The sequence below is a fragment of the Pristiophorus japonicus genome, chromosome 7, assembly GCF_044704955.1.
Source record: "Pristiophorus japonicus isolate sPriJap1 chromosome 7, sPriJap1.hap1, whole genome shotgun sequence".
In the NCBI taxonomy this organism is placed as follows: Eukaryota; Metazoa; Chordata; class Chondrichthyes; family Pristiophoridae; genus Pristiophorus; species Pristiophorus japonicus.
The window spans coordinates 76,906,338-76,933,378 of record NC_091983.1 but is presented as its reverse complement, the minus strand read 5'-3'; the positions used below and the strand labels follow the sequence as shown (position 1 = coordinate 76,933,378).

The 27,041-nt window shown below is 47.9% G+C and overlaps 1 long non-coding RNA gene across 1 annotated transcript in view; it reads left to right on the top strand.

The window, feature by feature from the left end:
* Positions 1–6,246: 6,246 nt before the first annotated feature.
* The window catches only part of LOC139266792 (uncharacterized), a 69,536-nt gene continuing 48,741 nt past the window's right edge, over positions 6,247–27,041 (top strand). The window contains exon 1 of the long non-coding RNA XR_011593772.1: positions 6,247–6,369. This is a non-coding gene — a long non-coding RNA (uncharacterized lncRNA). The remainder of the gene's footprint in view (positions 6,370–27,041) is intronic.

Here is a 27,041-nt window from a genome sequence, read left to right as displayed (position 1 = left end):
CAGCAGGAGATCCCCGTGCCTTCAGTCCCGCACCCTACATTGTCACCGAGCTGCACACTTCTGCACACATCTCACTGCCCTCCTGCACAACCTCCTCAACCAGAGGCAGTTAGGGGCAGGGGAGGGCCACTCCGTTGTGTAGGAGTGGGTGAAGGGAGGTGGTGGTGCTAGGTAGAGGGGTGCGTGTTGCTTCCTCGTGTAAATATATGTATATGTGGATAATATTATGTAACGTTTGTCATTGTGGACTTGTAAATACACTCACATTGTTTACCCTCTGTTTGTGCGTGTGTCATTTTAATGTCATATTTGTGGTGTGTTGCGCGAAACAAACCTCTGTCCTGCAAGGCCATCTGCTTCATCAGGAATATCTACCATCCACATCTGACTGCAGTGTATAATGAGTCCTGTCATCAGGCCATCGCAAGACGACAATGAATGCAGGAAAACTGCCATTCAATTACTCTAATTTACCAAATTGCAGGGCAGACCTTAAGGCTTGCATTTCAATCCTCTTTTTGCGAGGCCAAACATGGAGGAGTGTCACCCCTGAGATGACATGGTTATCAATTACATTGCAGTACATTGTGCGAGACAATTAATGAATCAGCTTGGATGTACAACATGTGAGATGCTGAACACTTTTCAGTCACTCATAATAAATTTCCCTTCGTCATTAGCCTTCTCAATGAAGGACTTTCAGCAAGGTGCAACAAAAAAGCCTCCATTAGCTTAAACATATTTCAGTCGGTTTTATCACATCCAATTTAAACATCAACATCAGCAATAAAGTAATACAACATTGACCTAACTTCTTTCCAGCAGTCCCACTGATATGGTGTAGAATCCGACTGGCTGCCATGGTGTGATGGCCACCAGCATTCCTTCCCACCCGATGTGCCCGAGCTGCCCCATTGCACTCCACCTCTCCCTCCCTCCCTCCCACCCGATTTGCGATTGCTGGCCGACTGCCGTCCAGCTCAGTCCTGCTTTTCCAGAGCGATCCTTCTGGCGGGCGGCAGGTCGTCGGGAGGCCATGAAAAATCATCAAAATGGCCGTTCACAGACATCCAGCATGGGCAGGCGGGACAATGTGACGTGGGCGGAACCCTTTCACACCAAGTTCCCGCTGGACGGAACCTCGGCAGCAGATGGGCGGTTCCAGAGGAATCGCCCAGAAAATGACCATTTCCGGCAGGACCTCTGTGGCTGCGGACGGGACATCGATAAAAGTTTGGCCCTATGTTCTTAGCATGCATGTAGTCCTGTGTTGCAAGCATCCCAAGGTTGGTACCTTATTTTTAGGTACACCTTGTGCTGCTCCTGGCATGCTCTCCTGCACTCCTCATTGAACCAGGGTTGGTCCCCTGGCTTGATGGTAATGCTAGAGTGAGGGATATGCCGGGCCATGATGCTACAAATTGTGATGAAATACAATTCTGCTGATGATGGCCCACAGTGCCTCATTAACGCCCAGTTGTGAGCTGCTAGATCTGTTCTGAATCTATCCCATTTAGCATGATGGCAGTGCCACACAAGATGATGGAGGGTGAATAAACCTTTTTGGTAGTTGATGAAAGTGTCAGGTATGCCACAGAAATTGTTGCCAAAATCATTGTGGTTTGCTGTGTGCTCCAAGGCATGGGGGTGGGGGGGATGAATTTCCTCAAGGCTTCTACTGCTCTGTCGCTGTAACTTTAATGGAAGGTCGGCAGGAACCCCATTTACCCCATGTTGTTGCTCTAGAAATCCATGCAAAACATGGGCAGTAATAGAAAGTTAGAGATTTGAGATGAGGAATTTGAAGATTTATTTACCCCCTTACATTGTAGCTCATATATGTGGCAGGCTCTCAATAACAGATGTTCCATTGATTATCTCCTTCAAAAATATGCTAAATAAATTTCTGGCCACGCGTGGGATGAATAAACCTGGACTGGAATTATTTAAGTACTCCATGAAACACAATTGTTTTAATGCTGTTGGGATCAGGAGCCAGTGAAGGGAAGGGCATTGTCTGTTAAGGGCAGTTGGCCAGGATTGAGGGATGGATGCATGGGATAAATACCTATCCTGAAGCTTTTGTTGATCGCCTTTGGGGATTTGAGAGTACTTCTGCCACAATTTTTCTCAGCAAATTAAATAGGTGGTGTAGAATTTATGATAGGCTGGATTGCACATGGTCTCAGGAAGCAATGTCCTGAATGATTGAATTGCATTCTCTTGTTCTATGATGAAATCCTTAGTGCAGGCTAAGGCTGAGGAAGAAAGTTTTCATCCAGTGAGACAAGGCTAGATTCAACTTACAGAGCTAACAGGATATTTGCCAGCACACGTTGTCATTTGTAGATTCCTTTTGATTCAGTTATTTTAATTTTTTTTTAATTCAAAACTGAAGCTCTGATGTGGAACAATAAAAGATATTGTGCATTTTTAGAAGAGTTTCCAACTATCAATCAATCTGAACCTTTAATTTAAAAACTAACTCTAATCTATATTTAATGAACTCTCAGTCTTCAATTTAATTTAAATTAGATTGATTGATTCCAGTGATTTAGAAAAAAGCTTATAAAGTTCTCATACCAATCTTCCAGGAATTATTACTTCTTCGACTCGTGATTTTTTCCACCATTCCTAATGCTGCAGAAATGTAAAACACAGTTAAACCTATTGCCACCTTGTAAAAAAGGGTGCTTAAAAAAAGGCCTTGCTGTGCCAATCATTGGACCCCGATTTTAACTCCTGGTGGATTCCAGCTCAGGCCTGAGTTAAAGTTACATTCGGGGCTCAATGATATCATTGGGCCACAACATGCATATGTAAAGAAGGACTCTGTTGGCTCCAGGCACGTGTCCTTGCTGTCAGCTCAGGAGAAAATAAAATACAGCAATAGTTGAAATAGTTAACATTGATATTCGGGTCCCATCTACTTTTACATACCAAACTATTACTGTGCAGTGTAATATGTTTGTTATAAAAATTACATTGACCAAAGCAAAGGTAGCCAATTAAAAATAAGAATAAAGTCAAGAACACATGGAAATCACAAACTTAAGAATAATCTTTACTAGTTCATTAATTTTCCAATACTTGATCTGAAGTGTCTACAAATAAATTTCAATCACAAATCCCACCCTGTCGTAGCAACCATTTTGTGTCTGATTATGACTCTGTGAAGTGCCTTGGGATGTTTTTCTGCATTAAGGTGTTATATAAATATAAGTTATAATTGTTGTAGCAGTCGTCTTCACACTTACTGAAATTGTAATTTTGGAAGTAATACTAATACAAAGCAATTAGCAGATCTCCCATGCATTGCTTAAGTGAGCCAGAGGTTGTGCTGTTGCAAGTGGAGTGAAAAGGTCCACATGTCCAGTGAAATCATTTGGAAAGAAGTTTGAAAGAGTTGTCTTCAGTAAATATGGCCTCTAGTGCGCCAGTGCAGCCTTCGGCCGCCTGAGGAAAAGAGTGTTTGAAGACCAGGCCCTCAAAACTGCCACCAAGCTCATGGTCTACAGGGCTGTAGTAATACCCACCCTTCTGTATGGCTCAGAGACATGGACCATGTACAGTAGACAGCTCAAGTCACTGGAGAAGTACCATCAACGATGCCTCCACAAGATCCTACAAATCCCCTGGGGTGACAGATGCACCAACATTAGCGTTCTCGACCAGGCCAACATCCCCAGCATCGAAACACTGACCACACTCGATCAGCTCCGCTGGGCAGGCCACATCGTTCGCATGCCAGACACGAGACTCCCAAAGTAAGCGGTCTACTCGGAACTCGTTCACGGCAAACAAGCCAAAGGTGGGCAGCGGAAACGTTACAGGGACACCCTCAAAGCCTCCCTGAAAAAGTGCAACATCCCCACTGACACTGGGAGTCCCTGGCCAAAGACCGCTCTAAGTGGAGAAAGTGGAGAAAGTGCATCCGGGAGGGCATCGAGCACCTTGAATCTCATTGCCGAGAGCATGCAGAAATCAAGCGCAGACAGCGGAAAGAGAGTGCGGCAAACCTGACACACTCTCCCTTACCCTCAACGACTATCTGTCCCACTTGTGACAGAGACTGTGGTTCTTGTATTGGACTGTTCAGCAATCTAAGGACGCATTTTTAAGAGTGGAAGCAAGTCTTCCTCGATTCCGAGGGATTGCCTATGATGATGATTAATGAGTAGTAGTTGTAGTTAGTGTTGATATTACATAGAATTACATTGAATTATACAGCATTCAGCCCAAAGGTCTATACTGGTGTTTATGCACCACATGAGCCTCCTCGCACCTTACTTCATCTCACCATATCAACATATTCTATTCCTTTCTTCCTCATGTATTTAACTAGTTTCCCCTTAAGTGCATCTATGGAGATGATCTCATCTATGAGCTGAAGTTTATGCAGAGCATTGAAAAAGTCAAATCTGGAAGCATGGATGAGGATCTCAGCAGCAAATGAGCTGAGGCAGGGGTGATGTTAGATGGCACATGGCTTGTAATGTGTGCCATGTAATCTACCTATTTTCTTTTTCTGCCTGATATTCTACAGTCATGTTATGTCACTGCCGTTTCAAAGTCAGGGCTGGATCCTGAATGAAAGAATCAATGACAGCATTCCAAAGATAGCTTCTGAGGTTAATAGTCTGCAAAAACAATAAAGGGTTCATTTTACCTTCTCTTGCTCTAGGGAATGCCTAGTGCCCCTGGCATATAGATCAGTAAAAAGGTGCTGAAACATGGCAAGGTGGATCTTCTTTTATTTATATAAGTGTAAAATTAACAGTGTGATTTCAGGGCAACCAATAAGTAGGTAGCCAGGTCGAGCACTATAAAAGGGTGCAAAAATAAAATCTTTGGACTAAGGTTTGGAAGTTGAAGTTAATTGGCAGATTTCTTAAACCTGCTTTAAAAAACAATTCCATGCTCCGTTGGTTATGTCTCAGCCAAAGATAAGACAGGAAGCGATTAAAAGGGCTAGAAATTTCCCTCAGAGGGTTTTGACAGAGGAGTCACTGAATGAGGGAAGAAATTCATCCTTCCACAACTGTTGCATGCAAATGACGATGGAGGAGGTGGGAGAGAGTGGGGGCGGGGGGAGGTGGGAGAGAGTGGGGGCGGGGGGGGGTGGGTTGTGTGATGTGTCAAGGGCCACGAGTGGATTTCTCTCTCTCATCTGCCCATGTTATCATTGTTACCCAGGGCCACTATGTGGAAGGTGGCAGTAGACCCCAGGAATCTACTGCCTTGGATCTGAGGGGTGCCTGGACTTACCTGTGGGCCATTGCCGGACCAAATTGGTAAAGCGTTGAGTTGTCTTTGCACGCAGCCCCTAGCCATGGCCGAATGGCCTCACTGGGGCTGCGTGAATAAGGCTCCTCCCACGGCCAGCTCCTGCTCCCCCCCCCCCCCCGACCAGACCCGACACCCGCTCCCCCCCCACCCTGCCTCCGGACCGGACCCGACACCCACTCCCACCACCCCCCGCCGGACCGGACCCGACCCGACTCCCGCTTCCGCTCCCCCCCCCCCCCCCGACTGGACCTGACCCGACCCGACTCCCGCTCCCGCTCCCCCCCCACCCCGACTGGACCTGACCCGACCCGACCCGACTCCCGCTCCCGCCCCCCGACCCGACTCCCGCTCCCGCTCCCGCCCCCCCGACCCGACTCCCGCTCCCGCCCCCCCGACCCGACTCCCACTCCCCCCGCCTCCGGACCCGACCCGATTCCCGCTCCCGCCCCCCCGACCCGACTCCCACTCCCTCCGCCTCCGGACCCGACCCGACTCCCGCTCCAGCTCCGCCCCCCCCTCCGACTGGACCCGACCCGACCCGCACTCCTGCTCCTGCTCCCCACCCCCGCGACTGGACCCGACCCGACCCGCGCTCCCGCTCCCGCCCCCCGACCCCCGACCCAACCCCCCCCCCTGGACCCGACCCGACCTGACCCGACTCCCGCTCCCGCTGCGCTCCGCCCCCCCTGGACCCGACCCGACTCCCGCTTCCCGCCCCCGCCCCCGCCCCCGGACTGGATCCGACCTGACCTCCCCCTTCCCGACCTCCCCCTTCCCGACCTGACCTCCCCCTCACTCTCTCTCTCTTCCTCCCTCTCTTTCTCTCTCTTCCTCCCTCTCTCTCTCTCTCTCTCTCCCCCTCTCTCCCCCTCTCTCTCTCTCCCCCTCTCTCTCTCCCCCTCTCTCTCCCCCCCCCCCGACCCGAACCGAACCGAACCGAACCGAACCGAACCGAACCTCCCCGACCCGACCCAACGCCACCTACCTGTAAATCTGGTGCTGGGGACGGGCCCTGCCCGAAGTCTCGGGCCGGCCCGTTCAGCCTTCTGTCCCGAAAGGCCTGCCTGAACTTTCACACAGGTAGGAAGATGGTTTATTTAATCTTTTCTTTGCTTATAAATGTTTATTCAGGTTGGATTTATTTGTATAATATTTGTATAAGTATAAATAAGGATTTATTATAGAATTTAATGACTTTCCTTCCCCCCCCCCCCCCCACCTCGTTCTGGACGCCTAATTTGTAACCTGCGTCTGATTTTTTAATGTGTATAACAGGTTTTTTCAGTTCTACAAAAATCTTCACTTGCTCCATTCTAAGTTAGTTTGGAGTACGTTTTCACTGTGGAAACTTTGAAGTCAGGCGTCAGTGGCCGGACACGCCCCCTTTTGAAGAAAAAATTCTGTTCCAAAGTGGAACTGTTCTACCTGACTAGAACTGCAGAAAAAAAAATGTGGAGAATTGCGATTTCTAAGATAGTCCGTTCTCCACCAGTTGCTCCTAAAAATCAGGCGCAAATCATGTGGAAACTTGGGCCCCATATGTGGGTCTTCGATATATGGCCTCCTCAAAAATTTGCTGGCACCGGTCAAACCAACGGACAAGTCTTAAATAGATCTGTGTACGCTGGTTAGGGAACACCTCAAGCCAAAGGAGAGCATCCTGATGGCCAGGTATCGCTTTTACACGCACCACCGCTCCGAGGGCCAAAACGTGGCGAGTTTTGTCGCTGACCTAAGACGACTTGCGGGACAGTGCGAATTTGCAGGATCCTTGGGGGAAATGTTGCGGGACTTTATCATGCTTGGAATTAGCAAACTGCTGTCTGCCGAATCCCTAGATCTGAGCAAGGCCATCACGATAGCCCAAGCCTTCATATCAATGAGCGATAACCCGAAACAGATATCTTCACAGAATCGAAGCTCACCAGCAAATATTGTGCATAAAATAATGTTTTCAGCAGGCAGAATTGTAGAGGGCAGGGCCCAAATGACTGCAGAGGCCAGACCTAGGCCTAGAGTGACTCAGAGTCTGCCATGGGGCGTGAATGCATATCCATTAGCACCATGTTGGCGTTGCGGGGGCAGCCATAGAGCTCATTAATGTCGATTCAAGCCCTATGCGTGCAAGGGCTGTGGAACAATGGGGCACCTCCAGTGAATGTGAAAATGATCTCTGACTCACTATGTGGCAGAGTCAGGAGAGGACGACCGATCCAGCGAGAATCATGATGAACGAGCAGGAGAGGCAACTCAACCTGAGGAAGAAGAGGAAGTATATGGGATACATACCTTCACCACCAAAAGCCCTCCGATAATGTTAAAAGTTGAACTTAATGGTACTCCAGTCTCCATGGAACTAGACACGGGGCGAGTCCATCAGTAATGAGCCAGAAGGCATTCGAGAGGCTGTCGGGTGACGAAGCACAGCGACCCAAGCTGATCCTGATTCAGGCAAAGCTGCTCACCTGCACCAAGGAGCTGATACCAGTTATTGGTAGGGCAGACATAAGAGTATCCCATGAGGGAGCGGTGCACAATTTACCACAGTGGATTGTTTCAGGTAATGGGCCAATCCTGCTTGGTAGGGGTTTGATGGAACTGGAAAGACCTCTGCATACCTTCTTTGGTGAACGAAGTCTCCCCTTCTCAAAGGCTGAGCAAACTCCCACCTTCAGCTGAACCAGGTATTGAAGTGCAGATCCCCGAGGCACAGGCCGCTCATCATGACCACGAGGAGGTGAAGATCAACCAAGCAGCGGTACAGGCACGGTACCCACCACCCGAAGCTTATGACCTCTTCGTAGCAATGTAAGAGACTTCAGGTCGACCAAGCAGAGTGGGACACTGACCGAAATGATCCGAATGCATCTCCCCGATGCCAGAGGCCAAATCCCTGGGGAGGAAGATCGCGGCAGTCAGCATCACGGACACGGATGAGAGGGCGTCCAGACCACGGGACGAGAGAGTGTCCAGACCACGGGAGGTCACCGCAATGGAATGGAAGCAAGGAAGACGACTGGGTTTGGGACAAAGATAAAGGGGCGGCCGCTGAGAAGGCCAGGAACCCACTGCATTCCAATAAGTTGTTTGCACTATGTAACCCATGTGAGCAGTCTTTTGCGGCCAATGATGTACCATTATATGTGGTTGGGGGTACCTTACAACAAGCCAAAGTAGCTGACGAATACCAACCAGTTGTATATGTATCTAACAAAGTATTTGTAGCAAGTTATGTGTTACCGCATGGGGTCGGGAGTGTTGTGCAGTAAGCAAAGGTAGCGGGCTAGTCCCAAACTAGTGAACATGTATCCAATAAGTTAACCAAGGCAGCAGCCTGTATTCATGGGACTAAAGAGACGTACGAAAGAGTGTCCCAATATATGCTCGCGTCAGACAAGCTGCTCATCCCAAATGTTTGGGAGAGCAGAGGCACTCATTATCGATGCGTTGTTTCGAGAATGTCTAACACTGTCTGTGCACTGTAACATGATCTGCCACGGGCCAGGCACTGAGAACACCACTAATGCCCTCAGTTCGCTACTGTTGCCCACCACCGGGGTGGAAAAGGCGCAGCCTGCAGACCCAGTCACGGTCATGGAAGTGTTAGAAAGCGAGGGGTCAACCGTAACGGCCCCTCAACTTAGGACCTGGACCAGCCAGGATCCCACGTTACCGTCTGCCAAAGCTGACCTGTTAGATGGGATTTGGTAACCTATCCATCGCAGAGATGAAAGACCCATTCCAACGTTGCAAAGTAAGGCAGGGCGGCTACACACAGTCGGTGGTCTGGGGCCCCCATACTATGGCCCAAGGTCCACGGAGACCACTAGGTCTCCCGCCACTACCGAAAGTCTCAAGGCCATTGCGGCCATCCTGGGCTTGCTAGACCTCAAGGTCAGCAACAATAGCCCGGAGCAGGCAGCCCAAATCACTAAACCTAGCACCAAGCGTGTCACGGTAGACACCCTACAGACCCGGCTATCCTGGGTGCTATGCAGTCACCAGACAGAGTCACTCAGAACCGAGCCTTCCATATGCCATCAGCAGAGAATGCACCATAATTGCACGCCCCCCCACGCGACATCAGAATAAGTGAATTAGACCATGTTCAGGGCCCCAGTTGAGCCGCTAGCACCACATTAGCCAAGGGGAGGAATGGAGTGTATGTGATGAAAACGGAGCATTTGATTGTGAAACCATGTACTGGGCTAACGAGTAAAGCAGCTGGACAAGATCAAACTGTAAACGACAGACAACCAGGAACCACTGTGAAAGGACCTGGCCCCCAGCGACCCACTAACACGATCAACTTCGTCGTCAACCACGAGGATGAACCCACCATGTCAGGACTTCGACCCAGGCAATCGACCCAGGGGCGCAGGGCGCCAGATCGCCTCAACTTGCAAATAACTTGTACATAAGACTTTGGGGAGGAGTGATGTTATGTATGTATGTCAACCTCACCAATATGTAAGACTTGCCACCGGGGGCACACCTGTACGAGATCTAAAGGTCACCTGTGCACCCTGGGGCAAGCAGGTATAAAAGGTGATTCACCATGCTGCTTCCTCACTCTGGAGTCTGAATAAAGAGACCAAGGTCATAACAGTTTGAGCTTGCAATACAGTCCTGTAGATTTATTCTGAACATAACACAGGCAGCCATTGAAAATAGAGAATTTGGAAGTAAAATAAATGAGATATTGAAAAGGTTAAATGTTATCTTTCACCTAGCCTTCAGGTGACTAGACACCTTGCACAAAATTTGATTTGTTTTTAGCAGCTAATGCAGGAGTTAACAGCTGCCATTTGTCTGCACATTACTGGAAGAGGCATTATATACTTGTAATAATTTCATCTTTAAGGAAGGAACTGATACTGAATGTAATAAATACGTTTGAGAGATACTATAACCCTAAATAAATGAAAATAGAAGAAACTACCGATCAGTATGCAACTGCATTACGAGCTGATAGTAAGGCATTTGAACGTGTCGAACTGACAAAATCAACAATTAAAAAAAAAATCATTCACAGAATGTGGGCGTCGCTGGCAAGGCCAGCATTTATTGTCCATCCCTAATTGCCCTTGAGAAGGTGGTGCTGAGCTGTCTTTTTGAACCACTGCAGTCCGTGTGGTGAATGTATGCCCACAGTACTGTTCGGGAGTGAGTTCCAGGATTTTGACCCAGCGACAATGATGGGACAGCGATATATTTCCAAGTTAGGATGGTGTGTGACTTAGAGGGGAACTTGGAGGTGATGGTGTTCCCATATGCCTGCTGCCCTTTTCCTTCTAGGTGGGAGAGGTTGTGGGGTTTTGAGGTGCTGTCAGAATAATTTGTGGAATACAAGATAATTTGCTGGAAGGAAGATTGAGGGATCAAGGCATGCCTTTAGCCAAAACAGTACAAATATGTAGGACAGCAGAAGTAGTAAAAGAGTGGGAAAACAAGTGGGCCAAAGGGCTGTGCAGTACGGCGGTAATTAGGAAAGAACTAAAACACAATCAAACATCAACGCTAGAGCAGAGAGGTGGGGCTATCGTTATTACGGAGTCAATCGGACAGCAAATTCTGGACTCTGCACATGCACATTTAAACGCAGAATTCCAGAAGTTGCTGTTCGTGATACCCCACTCCTCCACAGGGTCTGTAGTAACAGTCCTTGCTGCTACACTCAGCACTGAAATCACTTAAATGGTTTGAATTTGCGGTACATGCCCGCTACTTACCCATTAATAATGTTAGAAAAAGTTAGGGCTAGTCTAAAGAGACACAAGATCCGGAATTTTGATGGCACTCAGCAGACGGGTTGGATGGTGGGTCAACTGTTACATTTAAAATGATTGACAGCATGTCATGACCCCACTGTCACCCACCACCATGCTACTTTCCCAGATGTCGAGTCTGTCAATTCTGAATAGACCCGACATGCAATGGCGGGAGAGACAATTTAGTTCAATCTGACCTGGTTAAGAGCCTATTAAAAAGAATTCTGAGCTGAACTTACCATTTTGTGAGGTTTGCCACAGCATTTACATTGCTTGGGATCATGTCAGGTAAGGACATCAGGAGTTGGGTGACCATGAATTAATTTCTTTACTTGACAGCTGCAATTGTGCTATAAATGCTCCCATCTCACAGCTGTTCACTTTCCAAGAATAAAAACTGTTGCTTACTGCATTTGGAAGACAGATTGAGCTTTATGCAGGTAGCAAGTGTTTGGAGCAAACTCTCTATCTCGTGTCACCTCATTGGAACAACCTCTCTCACCATTGACAGATCGCTTCTGTCAACTCTACTTTACCTGCCATCTATTACATTAGCATCGGCATCCTTGAAACTATCTCACCTTGGTCCTCAGAATCCCACCATGATTTTCCCCAACACCAGCAGCACCAACAACAACACCAAACTTCTCTACAATCAACTGCTACAGCATAGGACACAGGGCAGTAGCACCCAACCACATTGCTGCCCGGGACACCAGGGATTACCTCACTATGACCAGATTTACTTCATCCTGGCTGCCACACGATGCGCCAGGTTGGCACCACTCCACCATAAAGCATCCCTACAATGCCCGAGCCATTTCTTTCACACTCATGACCATTGTGGGGGTACCGTTATGTCTGACCATTCACTGGAGCTCACTACTCCACTTCCAAAGGTCCACATTAAAGAGGATCATTGCTTAGGTCACTTAATACCTGGTACAAATGGGCGCACTCCACCCATTTGTACCTTAAAATTGTAAAGATGATCTTACAATCAGCGTAGGGCCCCTGATTTGTGTATGTAACTAGCCTCCAGCTTTTTCAGGTGGGCATGCCGTGCATCCATACATGGGCCTTGGATTTCCAAGGAGCAGTTGAGGTATCGCCCCACCCCACGATTTTCAACTGCTGGCGGCTCACCTTTTAGCTAAGAAATGGCGGCCATCAGTTGAACATTACCCACTAGCTTCAACCTGACTAGATAGAAGACAATTATGACAACAGTTTATTTAGTGGGCACGGAGCACAACCTAGTTAACACCAACATTTTCTGTTCAATGAATAAGATAACGATTTGGAATTTGAGGATATAAGAATATAATAAATTTTCACCTTTAATGTTATATTTCTACAGCATTTTTAAAAATTCATACCAGCAGTTCAATTCATATGTTGTGTTTAACTAATTTAATAAGGGCTGAATTCATTGCTTCTTGTAAATGGATTTTATTTTAGTATCCATGTATATCATAAGTGACACAATTTTTGGACATATTTTGAAGATGCAAACTTTTTATTGAAATGTCACATTAAATTAAGCTCAATTAATCTTTAAAAAAAATTCAAATCATGACATTATCATGGAGTGTTGAAGTTGTCATGTGTAAATTAAATTTACATTATTACATTCAAAAGCTACTTTCTATTTGATTTTAGTAAATCATTTTCTTTTAAAGCTTTGTGTGTCATGTCAGGCACATTTTTGTTCTGATTTGCTTGATTTTTGCCCTACAAAGCCTACAGTACACAGATCATTCGCTGACTTTTAACAAGTGACAGAATAGTAATATCCTATAAATGAGGTAACCATCCCATTAACAGCTGAGTAGTTTCTAGGGGCTCAATTTTCCCCAATGCCATTTTTTTGGTGTGTTGCAAGAGTTACGTCCATTTTTCTTGGCCCCAATTACTCCCAAAAAAAGTAGCAAGTTTTCCCATTCAATTTTTTGAAATTGGCACTGAGCAGCTTGTCTTGTAGCCTCGGGGGGTTGAGCCTAACGTCTGCGCCGAAAAAACGATGCTGCCCCTTCTACGCATCCGCGGGGAAAAAAGGGACGTTTTTGATGTGATTCCTATGGGCACACATGCCCAGTACAGCTCCCGGTCTGCATTTGGCCATTTTTAAAGGGAGCCAGTTGTGTGTGAGAACTTTAATTCTCATTGGAAAAATCGGAGCTGCAATATATGATGCAACGCAGCGCAAGGGCCAAGAATTTCTTACAGGATGAAGTGGAGGCACGAGTTACTGTAATTGAGGCCAGATGCCACGAGCTGGACACCAGCAGAGGTCACAAAAAAGTTCCACCAAAAGAAATGAAGAAACGCTGGAACCAACTTGCAGAAGATTACTGTGCAATGGTGACCACCCCAAGGTCTGGAGGCCAGTGCAAAAAGAAATGGCAGGACCTTGGTCAAGTAATGCAAGTAATATTTTCATTTATTCAATGGAATTGCAATTGTAAATGTGACCAGCTGTATACGTCCCACCCAACAGAAAGACACCCTCTCTAAAAAGTTATGTTTTCATCTTTGCAGAGGAAGGTGACACATAATAAAAGGGAAAGAAGTCGAACAGGAGGAGGCCCGGCAAATCTGCACCAACTGACACCCTTGGAAGAGTGGGTAGCTGCTTTGATGGGTCCTGCCTGGAGAAAAAGCAATCACCACTGTACAAGTTGGGCCCACACTCGAGGGAGAGGATAAGTCCTGCAAATTCCACAGTCTGGCTTTGCTAGATGTTAAGTACTGTGCGGACTAGCCATGCTTCGGTTCATGGGGATGTCTCCATTGGCTTCGCTTCGACTGATGCAATGTGCTTTCTTTCATTGTGGTCCTTCAAATCAGCCTGCTGCCTGCACTGTGTGAGCCTTCTCAAAACACCCACCTTGCTCCCTCCTCTGCAGCTAAACATTTGTCTGTTCTGTTATATTTTGCAGAACTTGAGGCCAATCCTGATGATGCAGAAGTCGATTCAGATGCGGACGAGCCTGAAGGAGAACATCTTACAATCCCACCTTCCAGACCAAGAGCATGGGGATGAGGGGGAGGGGATGGATGCAGGCCCCACTGTTGTACTCATTCTGGAGGAGGTGCAGGTGCCGCCCATTGAGGTGCCACCTCGTTCCCTGAGTGGTTTGAGTGTTGGTGGGACATTCCATGGTTTCCCACCATCCGTGGCAGGGGATTCCAGTGGGAAGCAGCGAGGCACACCCAGGGCCCCACCGTCCCAGGCTGCGGGTCCCAGTGGGATGCAGCGAGGCACACCCAGGGCCCCACCGTCCCAGGCCGTGGGTCCCAGTGGGATGCAGCAAGGCACACCCAGGGCCCCACCGTCCCAGGCCGTGGGTCCCAGTGGGATGCAGCAAGGCACAGCCAGGGCCCCACCGTCCCAGGCCGTGGGTCCCAGTGGGATGCAGCAAGGCACAGCCAGGGCCCCACCATCCCAGGCCGTGGGTCCCAGTGGGATGCAGCAAGGCACACCCAGGGCCCCACCGTCCCAGGCCGTCGGTCCCAGTGGAATGCAGCAAGGTACACCCAGGGCCCCACCATCCCAGGCCGTGGGTCCCAGTGGAATGCAGCAAGGCACACCCAGGGACCCACCGTCCCAGGCCGTGGGCCCCAGTGGAATGCCGCAAGGCACACCCAGGGCCCCACCGGCCGAGGCTGCAGGTCCCAGTGGGATGCAGCGAGCCACACCCAGGGTGAAGAGAGGAAGGAGAGCTCGAAAGTGCGCTCCTGAGCTGCAGGATCTAACAGATGTGGTTCAGATGATGGCAATGAGTGTGGAGAGCATTGACCTTACCTGATCACTCCTGGACACCATCAGTAGGGTGGGTGATGAGGCATTGGGACTGTCGGGAGAAGTAACCACACTCTCACGAGAAATAGGAACACTGTGCGGGAACAGGAGGCAGGAAATGTCTCAGTCAGCCGAAGCAATGTCGGTGCACATGAGGGAGGGAATGTCGCAGGTAGCTGATGCTCTGTCAGTGAACTTGAGGGAGAGAATGTTGCAGGTAGTTGACACACTGTTGCTCAACATGAGGGAGGGCCTGTCACAGGTAGCTGAGACACTGTCGGGAAACATGAGGGAGGGAATGTTGCAGGGAGTTGACACACTGTCAGGGCACATGAGGGAGGGAATGTCGGAGATCCCTGCTGCAATAAGGGAACACGCCCAGATCCCGCGGCATCAGCTCAGAGTGGGAAACCAGAGTTTGAGCGGCAGCGTGTTTGAGCGGCAGCGTACCTGAGCGGGAGAGACCGAGGCCCAAGAGTGGGGATAAAAGTCGCAGCAGACCACAGCATACAGCCAGTGTAATTTCCTGGACTAGTTTTGATTGCCTGGTTGGGTCGGAGAGAAATTTTCTCAGATTTTTCCCCAATTGGCTTGGGTTTTTATCTGTTTTTTTACCTCTCCCAGGAGATCGTACAGCTCTGGGTGGGGAGAACTCTGCTGTGTGACATCGTAGGTAAGGCAGGTAAGTGATTGGTAGTGAATGTGGGCTAAGTTTTTCTTTTAAATTAACATATAGCATATAACTAAATTCTAAAAACTAACCTTTATTTGTTTAACTCATTTAATAAACTATATAGGGTAATGTGATATATTCACAGAGCACAGCACACACAGCTTCCTAACATGGCAGGCTGCTCTCTCGGAAGTCTCCCTCCCGAATTGCCTGGTTCTGTTTAATGATTAACTATGCACTTGCAGTACACAATACGTCCACATCCACCGTGTGGAGCTACAAACATTACTAGCTTACAGACATTACAGATAAATAATTGATTAACGCTAAACTAATTAATTAAATAAAATAATGGGAAAATAGGAGATGTGTTGCTGCTGCAATATGTGGGAGCTTCGGTCCAGGGCGATTACATCTGCGGTGAAGTGTCTACGGCTCGACGAACTTTGGCTCCAAGTTGAGGAGCTGGAGTTCGAGCTGCAGACATTGCGAGACATCAGGGAGGGAGAAAGTTACCTGGACCTTTTACTCCAGGAGGCAGCCACACCCTCTAGATTAAATACTTTAAAATTAACACGTGGTCAGAGACAGGAGGTTTTTACTGCGAGTGAAGCAGGTAAGGGGATCCAGGAGGTAGTATTGCAGGAACCTCAGTTCCTGCACTAATCCAATAGATTTGAGGTTTTTGCAATCCTTGCGGAGAAATGTGAAGACTGCGGGGTGGATGAGCAGACTGACAAGGCACCATGGTGCAGAAAGCCATTCAAGAGGGGGGAGAAAAGAGACAGACGGTTGTAGTAGGGGACAGTATGTTTAGGGGGATAGATAGGGTTCTCTGTAGCCAAGAACATGAGTCCCAAAGTTTATGTTGCCTACCCAGTACCAGTGTAAAGGACATCTGCTCCGGGCTGGAGAAGAACTTGGCGTGGGAGGGGGAGGATCCAGTTGTCATGGTACACGTAGGTACCAACGACATAGGTAGGACTAAAAAAGAGGTTCTGCTGAGAGAGTTTGAATCAGTAGAATCAGAGAGATAAATGCGTGGCTCAGAGGTTAGTGTGGGAGAAGTGGGTTTCGATTTGTGGGGCACAGGCACCAATACTCGAGAAAGAGAGAGCAATTCCATGGGGACAGACTAAACATGAACTATGCTGAAACCAGAGTTCAAGCAAGCCGAATAACTAAGGGGGTAGACGGGGCTTTAAACTAAATAAGGGCGTGGTGGGGGGGGGTGCGGGGGGGAGGACGGTCGCTATGGAGAGAAATCTAGAATGGTAAAGAGAAAAGAAAAGGAAGCAATGCAGGAAAGTGATTGTGGTAAGGATAACCAGATTATGTCAGGAAGGGACAGAGCATACAAACAAGAGTGCACTAATAAATAGGGTCCAGATAAGAAAAAATAGGGATAAGACAAATAGGGCTATAGTACAAAATAATGTTAAAATGTCTAATAATGTTAAAAAGACAAACCTAAAAGCATTGTATCTGAATGCACGAAGCATCTGTAATAAGGTAGACATATTAATAGCGCAAATAGATGTAAACGGATATGATATAGTTGCAATTACGGAGACATGGTTGCAGGGTGACCCTGATATTTAGGAAGGACAGGCAAAAAGGAAAAGGGGGTGATGTGGCGTTGTTAGTAAACAATGAAATCAGAGAAATAGTGAGAAAGGATATTGGCTCAGAAAATCAAGATGTATAATCAGTCTGGGTGGAACTAAGGAGCACCAAGGGGCAGAAAACATTGGTGGGAACTGTCTATAGGCCTCCAAACGGTAGTGGTAGTGGAGGGGACGGCATCAAACAGGAAATTAGAGATGCATGTAACAAGGGTACTACAGTAATCGTAGGTGACTTTAATCTACATATAGTCTGGCCAAACCAAATTTGTAATAATACTGTGGAAGATGAATTCCTGAAGTGTGTATGAGATGGTTTTTTAGATCAGTATGTTGAGGAGCCGACTAGGGAACAGGCTATCCTAGATTGGGTATTGTGTAATGAGAAGGGGTTAATTAACAGTCTCATTGTGCGGTGTCCCACACCAAGGCAGTCAGGGCCCACTGGAAGTAGCACTTTGAAGATCTCCTCAATAGAGACTCTGCCTTTGACTCGTGTTCTCGACTCCATCCTGCAGCACGCTGCATGCCACCACCTCAGTAAGACCCTAACACTGCACGAGGTAGAAAAAGCCAAAAGACAGCTTAAAAACAACAAGGCTATGGGTGCGGACGGAATCCCTGTTGAGGCATTGAAGTATGGCGGAGAGGCGCTGCTGCCGCGAATACATGATGTCATCTCTCTCATCTGGAGGGAGGGGAGCATGCCGGGAGATCTCAGAGATGCAGTAATCATGACCATCTTTAAAAAAGGGGACAAGTCCGACTGCGGCAACTACAGAGGAATCTCCCTGCTATCAGCCACAGGGACATTCGGCGCGAGAGTCCTCCTCAACCATCTTCTTCCCGTGGCCGAAGAACTCCTCCCGGAGTCACAGTGCAGATTTCGTCCCCTACGGGGCACAACGGACATGATTTTTGCAGCGCGACAGCTACAGGAAAAATTTAAGGAACAGCGCTAGCCCTTATACATAGCCTTCTTTGACCTTACAAAGGCCTTTGACACTGTCAACCGCAAGGGTCTATGGAGCGTCCTCCGCCACTTCGGATGCCCCCAAATGTTCGTCACCATCCTCCGCCTGCTCCACGACGACATGCAGGCCGTGATCCTTACCAACGGAACCATTACAGACCCAATCCACGTCCGGACCGGAGTCAAAGAGGGCTGCTTCATCACCCCAACCCTCTTCTCAATCTTTCTCGCCGCCATGCTCCACTTCACAGTCAACAAGCTCCCCGCTGGAGTGGAACTAAACTACAGAACCTGTGGGAACCTATTCAACTTGCGCTGTGTCTGGGCCAGGTCTCATCATCATCATACACAGTCCCTCGGAATCGAGGAAAACATGCTTCCACACCTGAAGTGAGTTCTTTGGTGGCTGAACAGTCCAATACGAGAGCCACAGACTTTAACAGGTGGGACACATAGTCGTTGAGAGAAGGGGTGGGTGGGACTGGTCTGCCGCACACTCTTTCTGCTGCATGCACTTGATTTCTGTATGCTCTCGGTGTTGAGACTCGAAGTGCTCAACGCCCTCCCGGATGCACTTTCTCCACACAGGACAGTCTTTGGCCAGGTGTCAGTGATGATGTCGCACTTTATCAGGGAGGCTTTGAGGGTGCCCTTGTAACATTTCCGGTGCCCACCTTTGGCTCGTTTGCCGTGAAGGAGCTCCGCATAGAGCACTTGCTTTGGGAGTCTCGTGTCTGGCATGCGAACTATGTGGCCTTCCCAGCGAAGCTGATCGAGTGTGGTCAGTGTCTCAAGGCTGGGGATGTTAGCCTGGATGAGTACACTGATATTGGTATGCCTGTCCTCCCAGGGAATTTGTAGGATCATGCGAAGACATCGTTGGTGATATATCTCCAGTGACTTGAGGTGCCTACTGTACATGCTCCATGCCTCTGAGCCTTACAGGAGGGCGGGTGTTACTACAGTCCTGTAGACCATGAGCTTGATGGTAGATTTGAGGGTCTGAACTTCGAACACTCTTTTCCTCAGGCAGCTGAAGGCTGCACTGACACACTGGAGGCGGTGTTGAATCTCCGCATCAATGTCTGCTTTTGTTGATAAGAGGCTCCCGAGGTATGGGAAATGGTCCACATTGTCGAGGGCCGCGCGTGGATCTTGATGACTGGGGGGCAGTGCTGTGCGGCAAGGACAGGCTGGTGGAGGACCTTTGTCTTATGGATGTTTAGCGTAAGGCCCATGCCTTCTTATACCTCAGTAACTACGTTGACTATATCCTGGAGTTCAGCCTCAGAATGTGCGCAGACGCAGGCATCATCCGCGTACTGTAGCTCGACGACAGAGGTTGGTGGGATCTTGGACCTGGCCTGGAGGCGGCGTAGGTTAAACAGCTTCCCACTGGTTCTGTAGTTTAGTTCCACTCCAGCGGGGAGCTTGTTACTGCGAGGTGGAGCATGGCAGCGAGGAAGATTGAGAAGAGGGTTGGAGCGATGACGCAGCCCTGTTTGACCCCGGTCCGGACGTGGATTGGGTCTGTAATGGATCCGTTGGTAAGGATCATGGCCTGCATGTCATCGTGGAGCAGGCGAAGGATGTTAACAAACTTTTGGGGGCATCTTAAATGGAGGAGGATCCTCCATAGACCCTCGCGGTTGACAGTGTCAAAGGCCTTTGTAAGGTTGAAAAAGGCCACGTATAAAGGCTGGCGCTGCTCCCTACATTTTTCCTGCAGCTGGTGCACTGCAAAAACCATGTCCGTTGTGCCCTGTAGGGGACGAAATCCATGCTGTGACTCCAGGAGGAGCTCCTCGGACACAGGGAGAAGACGGTTGAAGAGAACTCTAGCTACAACTTTCCCAATGGCTGATAGGGAGATTCCCCTGTAATTGCTGCAGTTGGACTTGTCCCCTTTTTTAAAGATGATCACGATCACTGCATCTCTGAGATCTCCCGGCATGCTCTCCTTCCTCCAGATGAGAGAGATGAGGTCATGTATCCATGCCAACAGCGCCTCTCCGCCATATTTTAGCACCTCAGCAGGGATTCCATCCGCTCCTGTAGCCTTGTTGTTCTTGAGCTGTTTTATGACTTTTCCTACCTCGTGTAACGTTGGGGTTTCACTGAGGTGGTGGCGGGTTGCATGTTGCGGGATGGAGTCGAGAACACTCGAGTCAATGGCAGAGTCTTGATGGAGGAGATCTTAGAAGTGCTCCTTCCAACGGGCCTTGACAGCCTCGGTGTCCTTGATGAGTGTTTCCCCGTTCTTGGCCAGCAGTGGGGTGGGGCCTTGGGAGTTTGGACCATAGGTGTCCTTGACTGCGATGAAGAATCCTCGCATATCGTGGTTGTCGGCCAGTTGTTGTATCTCCTGTTGTTTCTCCATCCATCACCTCAGGCTCAGAAATGCTCTGCTCTTGCGAACTATTCGTTCTTGTATCTCCTGATCATTCTCATCAAACCAGTCCTGGTGTTTTTTGGTTGAGTGACCAAATATCTCTTCACAGGTAGTGGTTATGGAGGTCTGGAGGGCAGATCAAGCGTTGTGGACATTCAACATCTCAGGGTCATCAAGGCATGCCAGGTTTGCTGTGAGGCACTGGCTGTATAGGGCTCCCTTAGCTGAGTCTTTAAGTGCCCCAGCATTGATTTTTTATGGCACTGCTTCTGCTGTTCCCTTCACTTTGGAGCTGTTAATGTCTATGATGGATTGGATTAGGCGGTGGTCCATCCAGAAGTCCTCAGCTCCTATCATGGCACGGGTGATGCGCACGTCCATGTGATCCTTGGCTCGGACGATGACATAGTCGAGCAGGTGCCAGTGTTTAGAGTGAGGGTATTGCCACGATGCCTTGTATTTGTCCCTCTGGCAGAACAGGGTCCAAGACCACCCCGACCTCTGTCGTCGAGCTACAGTACGCAGACAAAACCTGCGTCTGCACACATACAGAGGCTGAACTCCAAGACATAGTCGATGTATTTACTGAGGCGTACAAAAGCATAGGCCTTTCGCTAAACATCCATAAGACAAAGATCCTTCACCAGCCTGTCCTCGCCGCACAGCACTGAGCCCACTCATCAAGATCCATGGCGCGGCCCTGGACAATGTAGACCACTTCCCATATCTCAAGAGCCTCCTATCAACAAGAGCAGGCATTGACAACAAGATCCAACACCGCCTCCTGCACGCCAGTGCGGCCTTTGGCCGTCTGAAGAAGAGTTTTGAAGACCAGGCCCTCAAAACTGCCACCAAGCTTATGGTCTACAGTGCTGCAGTAATACCCACCCTCCTGTATGGCTCAGAGACATGGACCATGTACAGTAGGCACCTCAATTTGCTGGAAAAATATCCCCAACGATGTCTCCGCAAGATCCTACAAATCCCCTGGGAGGACAGTCGCAACAACATCAGCATTCTCATCCAGGCTAACATCCCTAGCATTGAAGCACTGACCACACTCAATCAGCTCCGCTGGGCAGGCCACATAGTTCTCATGCTAGACACGAGACTCCCAAAGCAAGTGCTCTACTTGGAGTTCCTTCACGGCAAACAAGCCAAAGGTGGGCAGCGGAAATGTTACAAGGACACCCTCAAAGCCTCCCTGATAAAGTGCAACATCCCCACTGATACCTGGGAGTGCCTGGCCAAAGACCGTCCTAAATGGAGAAAGTGCATCCGGGAGGTCGCTGAGCACCTTGAGTTTCAACGTCGAGAACATGCAGAAATCAGGTGCAGGCAGCAGAAAGAGCATGCGGCAAACCAGTCCCACCCACCCCTTTCTTGAACGACTATCTGTCCCACCTGTGACAAAGTCTGTGGCTCTCATATTAGACTGTTCAGCCACCAAATAACTCACTTCAGGAGTGGAAGCAAGTCTTCCTCGATTCCAAGGGACTGCCTATGATATGATTTAGGGAAGAGTGACCATAACATAATTGAATTCTTTATTAAGATAGAAATTGAAGTAGTCCAATCTGAAACTAGGGTCCTCAATCTAAACAAAGGAAACTATGATGGTATGAGGAATGAATTGGCTATGATAGATTGGGAAGATTCATTAAAAGGCATGGCGATGGATAGGCAATGGCTTATATTTAAAGAACGAATGCATGAATTGCAACAGTTATATCTTCCTTTACATAACAAGTATTGCTCACATGATTAAATTGTACCTTTGCAAGAAGCTCAAAATGGCATGCAGACGAGGTTCTTTGCTCTCTCTCCCCAAGGTCGACACCCTAGTCTGGACCATACCCAGGTCTGAGCAGGGGCAATGCTCAGGAAACACTCCAACCACCGAGCTTCAATTGATGCATGGTGTAGGCTTCTCATGCCTTTCATTCGCCTTTCACAGCCCTCCACCCACCCCCCTAGGCTTCTTTTCAAGCCAAGCCCTGAGCCCCTGTGTCCAGGTGAGGGATCGATTCTGCTGGCCGACACTCCGACCCTCGAGCCCGGTTTGGAGACATTCGGTGGTGGCATGTAATTTAAAAAAAAATGAAAACTTAAAGAATTCCATTAAACTTCCATTTCCTGCGTTTTAAGTTTTAAAAATTTAAGCTTGATTATAGATATTTATGTGTTCTTGACTCCCTCCAAAACTTTGCACAAAAACAATGGCGTCATTCTGTGCCGATTTTTTAAGGTGCGCTGGTGGTTTCTCGTAAGTGTCCAGAAGGTTTTTCGGGAGTGGTCACATACGCCGTCCTCGGAGAAATTTAAATTGACCTAATTTCCATAATTGTGAAAAGCTGGCGCAGACATCAGGTTATGCCACTTATGGCGCAAAAAAAAACAAACCTCAAAAAATCGTAACTAACTGAGTTATGCTGGCGCACAAAGATTGGGGAAACTTGGATTTTAAAATTTAGGCCAAAAACAGCATTGGGCGCCAAAAAAAACGGCGCAAATCCCTGGGGAAAATTGAGCCCATATATTGGAGAAATAGTGGGATTCTGCCACTGTGATTAACATATCTTCAATTGTTAGCTGAAATAAAAATGATACTGAGAAATGTAAAAAGTTATTGTTCTTAATAGAATTTTTCTGACGTACATTAAATTAAAGACTTGATTCACAGGAACAATTAATTCACTTTCAATTAACCATTTGCTATATTTGCTTAATATGATTATACAAAATGCCATTCTTAAGTCTGTATAAACAGCAGCAATTCAGAGGAAGGAATGCACAGAGAGTGTTTTAAGTCAAAGATCGATTTGTACTGCTCATGTCTGGGGTTGATACTATAGATATTCCATATCAAGCTATTCCCAACTATGTTCTCTATACTTGTCTCATCATTACCTGAGATGAGCTTCAGATAAAATATGAATAGTCACGGAATCTAAGACAAAGATCCAATTTGATAGTTCTGTTCATGAGTCTCTCTTTAATACAAGGAAATCCAACACAATTACCCAACTATATTGGTAGGGAAAGGATTGTATACTAATACGTGGACCAGTAGATCTAACTCAGTCTCTGCCCTATATTTAATAGTCCACTAACACTGAGAAAATCTTCGGTGATTGCCATGGAAAACGAACACTGGACGACTAAGTATGCACCCTCAGCTAGATCACCAGGACAGGGATTGTATCTTCTTGACTTTGCCTTTGTTACCTCTAGACTTGACTATTCCAACGCACTCCTGCTCAGACTCCCATTTTCCACCTTCCATGAACTTAAGCTCATCTAAACCTTTGCTGCCCATATTCTAACTCGCACTAAGTTCCGATTTCCCATCACCCCTGTGCTCACTGATCGACATTGGATCTCTTTTGAGCAATGCCTCGATATTAAAATTCTCATCCTTGATTTCAAATCACTCCATGGCATTGGCCCTCCCTATCTCTGTAACCTCCTCCAGCACTTCAACCCTCTAACCCTCTCCTCTAATCCTGACCTCTTGCGCATCCAACCTAGTAAAATGTTAATTGGAATAATTAAATTTACCTCGTCAATGACAAACAATGGCAATGATTTTCAGGAGCCTATGACCGCAAGTATGATGCCGCAAGTGCCCCTTATGTTCCGGGTTTATGTATGCGCTGCGCATGCACGAGAACCCAGAACTTGCGATCTGTCAAGAATCTTCCTGACAGATCCTCATTCCTTCGAAATGGACATTCACTGGCGGAGAGTTGGCCTATTTGCCCAACTCTTGCCTAGCGAATGCCCATGAAACACTTAAGATTTTATTTATTTCAGTGCTATAAAAATGTATTTTTTGGATGATTCCTATTAAGCTTATGGGGATTCTGTACATAAATGGAATCCCTATAAGCATAATGGAAACTTCCTTTTTGATTGGTTGGGCCTGCGCCTGTGATCCCAGGGGAGCTTGTGCATCACATGCGCCCTGAGATATGTCAGCGTCTACGCAGGCCTTCACATAGTGGCCCAGGAGCACGAGGTTCCCTGGATCCAGGACTATCAGGTAGGCGCGTACATTTATTGCAGTTCCGAGGCATCCGCCCGCAGGAAGCTTCTGAATTGCAAGTTCATGTCCATGCTGTAGACTAATGCTTAGATGTCAGCCATGGTTCAGTGGTAGCATTTTCATCTCTGATTCAGAAGGTTGTGTGTTCAAGTCTCATTTCTGAAACTTGGGGCTAGATTTTCCATTATTTTTGCATGCATAACCGCCCATTTAACGTCCATTTGCCAAATGAGGTGTAACGCACATATATCATCCATCTAACCACAAAGTGGAAACTGACACCCATGTCTTGGTTACTTATCGCCAAGCGTTACTTTCGGCATGAACGTAACGGCGAGAAAAAATAATATCGCCTGCCCACTTTTTTTGGGCAGAAACATCAGAATGGGCAAACCCAACGCCCATAATATCGCCCAACATTACTTTTGGCACGTACTTAATGCCGAGATTCAATAATACCGACCACCCACTTTTTTTTGTAATAAAGATCACATTTGCCGAAACTAACGGCCAGTATATCGCCCAGCATCACTTTCAGCACCTCGCACACATATTGCCCACAAACTCGCTCGCCGAAAAAAACGCTGTGAGAAAGTTGACCTGATCTGAACTAATCACAGCGGTGTGGACACCATTTTGTAAATCACAGGTCGCTTCATTGAAAAGGCTACTTCAACTTCAGGGGAGTTTGGAATTACTCTGGAATTCTTTTGAGGTGATGTGACCACCTGAACAGACATCTTATCATACTGTGGACAATTGGATTTTACTTTAGGTGTCTTAGTGGGGACATTTATTGCTTGTGAACAATCGGCATTATACGTATAGTTATTGGAATGGGGCCAGCCATTTCTCAGCCTGCATCGATTACAACGCAGATGCTGCAGAGTGCAAATGGCACAACGTTTAATCTACAGTATTATGTGCCCAATCTAAGATGTTCCTGAGGAGGAGGTCCAGACCATACACACCCCGTACTGACAGGGAGAAGCGGTCTTATCTCGACTTATCCGAGAACACCTGCCTTCGGAGACTGCACTTCCACAAAGTGGTTATCAGTGAGATATGCCAGCTCATCAGGGCAGATCTGCAGCCTGCCAGCACCTTCAGGACATCACTGTCTGTCGAGATCAATGTCACCGCGACACTGTCGTTCTACACATCCAGTTACTTTCAGGCCTCCACGGTCGACATTTGTGCTATATCTCAGCATGCCACACATTGCTGTAGTCGACAGGTCACTGAAGCCCTGTATGCACATAGGATGGACTTTATCAGCATCCCTATAACCATGGAGGCTCAGACTGACAGGGCTCTACCAAATTGCTAACTTCCCCATGGTGCAGGGAGCGATAGACTATACGCACATCGCCATGCGGGCACCTTCTCAGGAAGCAGAGGTTTTTTGCAACCGAAAAGGATTTCACTCCCTGAAGATCCAACTCATTGTCGACCACAACCAGATAATTATGACAGTGAATGCCAAATTTCCGGGCAGCATTGATGAGGCTCACATCCTGCGTGAGAGCGCAATATCTGACATGTTTACCAGTCAGCCACAAGCTCAATGCTGGATGCTTGGTGACAAATGACATGGCCACTGGCTGATGACCCCTCTGCGTGACACCCACACCGAGGCCGAGAAGCGATACAATGAGAACCACAGAGCCACATGCAATGTGGTCCTGAAAACCATCAGTGTGCTTAAGCAGCGCTTTAGAGTCCTGGAGCACTCAGGAGGGGAGCTACAATACAACCCTGATCAGGTTGTCAATTCGTGGTCGTGTGCTCCATGCTGCACAACCTGACTATCAGGAGGGGGTAAGAATTGCCAGAAGGGACTGATGGTCCACCTCAGGAGAGAGAGGAAGAGGAGGATGAAGGGTTGGACGCTGACCTAGGGCCAGACAATCAGGCTGACCATGCCCACGTCCCCCTCCAGACCGCAAGACAGGGCCCAAGGTGGCTACATAGCTGCAAGACTCTTACGTCAGCAGCTCGTAAATGAGCATTTTGCCTGAAAGAACGTTGCTGTTATTGACAAAGCTGACACACTGCTGTGTGTGTAGCTCAGACATCAATGGTGGGCATCACCTTGGTGCCAGTTAAAGTTTAAGTTAATTGAAGTTAAGTTTAATTATACCCTTTCATGTTCAGAATCACCAGCGTGTAACGGTCCAGCTATCTAAGACAATGCGCAACAAGGTTGTGTTAAATAAAAAAACATTTAATACGATCATTGGTCTGAAATCTTAAGTATAATGGTCAAAAACATCCCACCCCCACCCCACCCCCATACCTTACAACAAATTGCATACACCGAGATGGAGATATAACAGAGCCATCACCTGCGGACATGCACCTCACTTTTCTCCCCCCGTCCCCTTCTTCTTCCCACCTCTAGCCCTTCCCCTCCTTGCTCCACACTACCTGGTTGAGGTGCTCCTCAGGTGGTGCCTCATTGG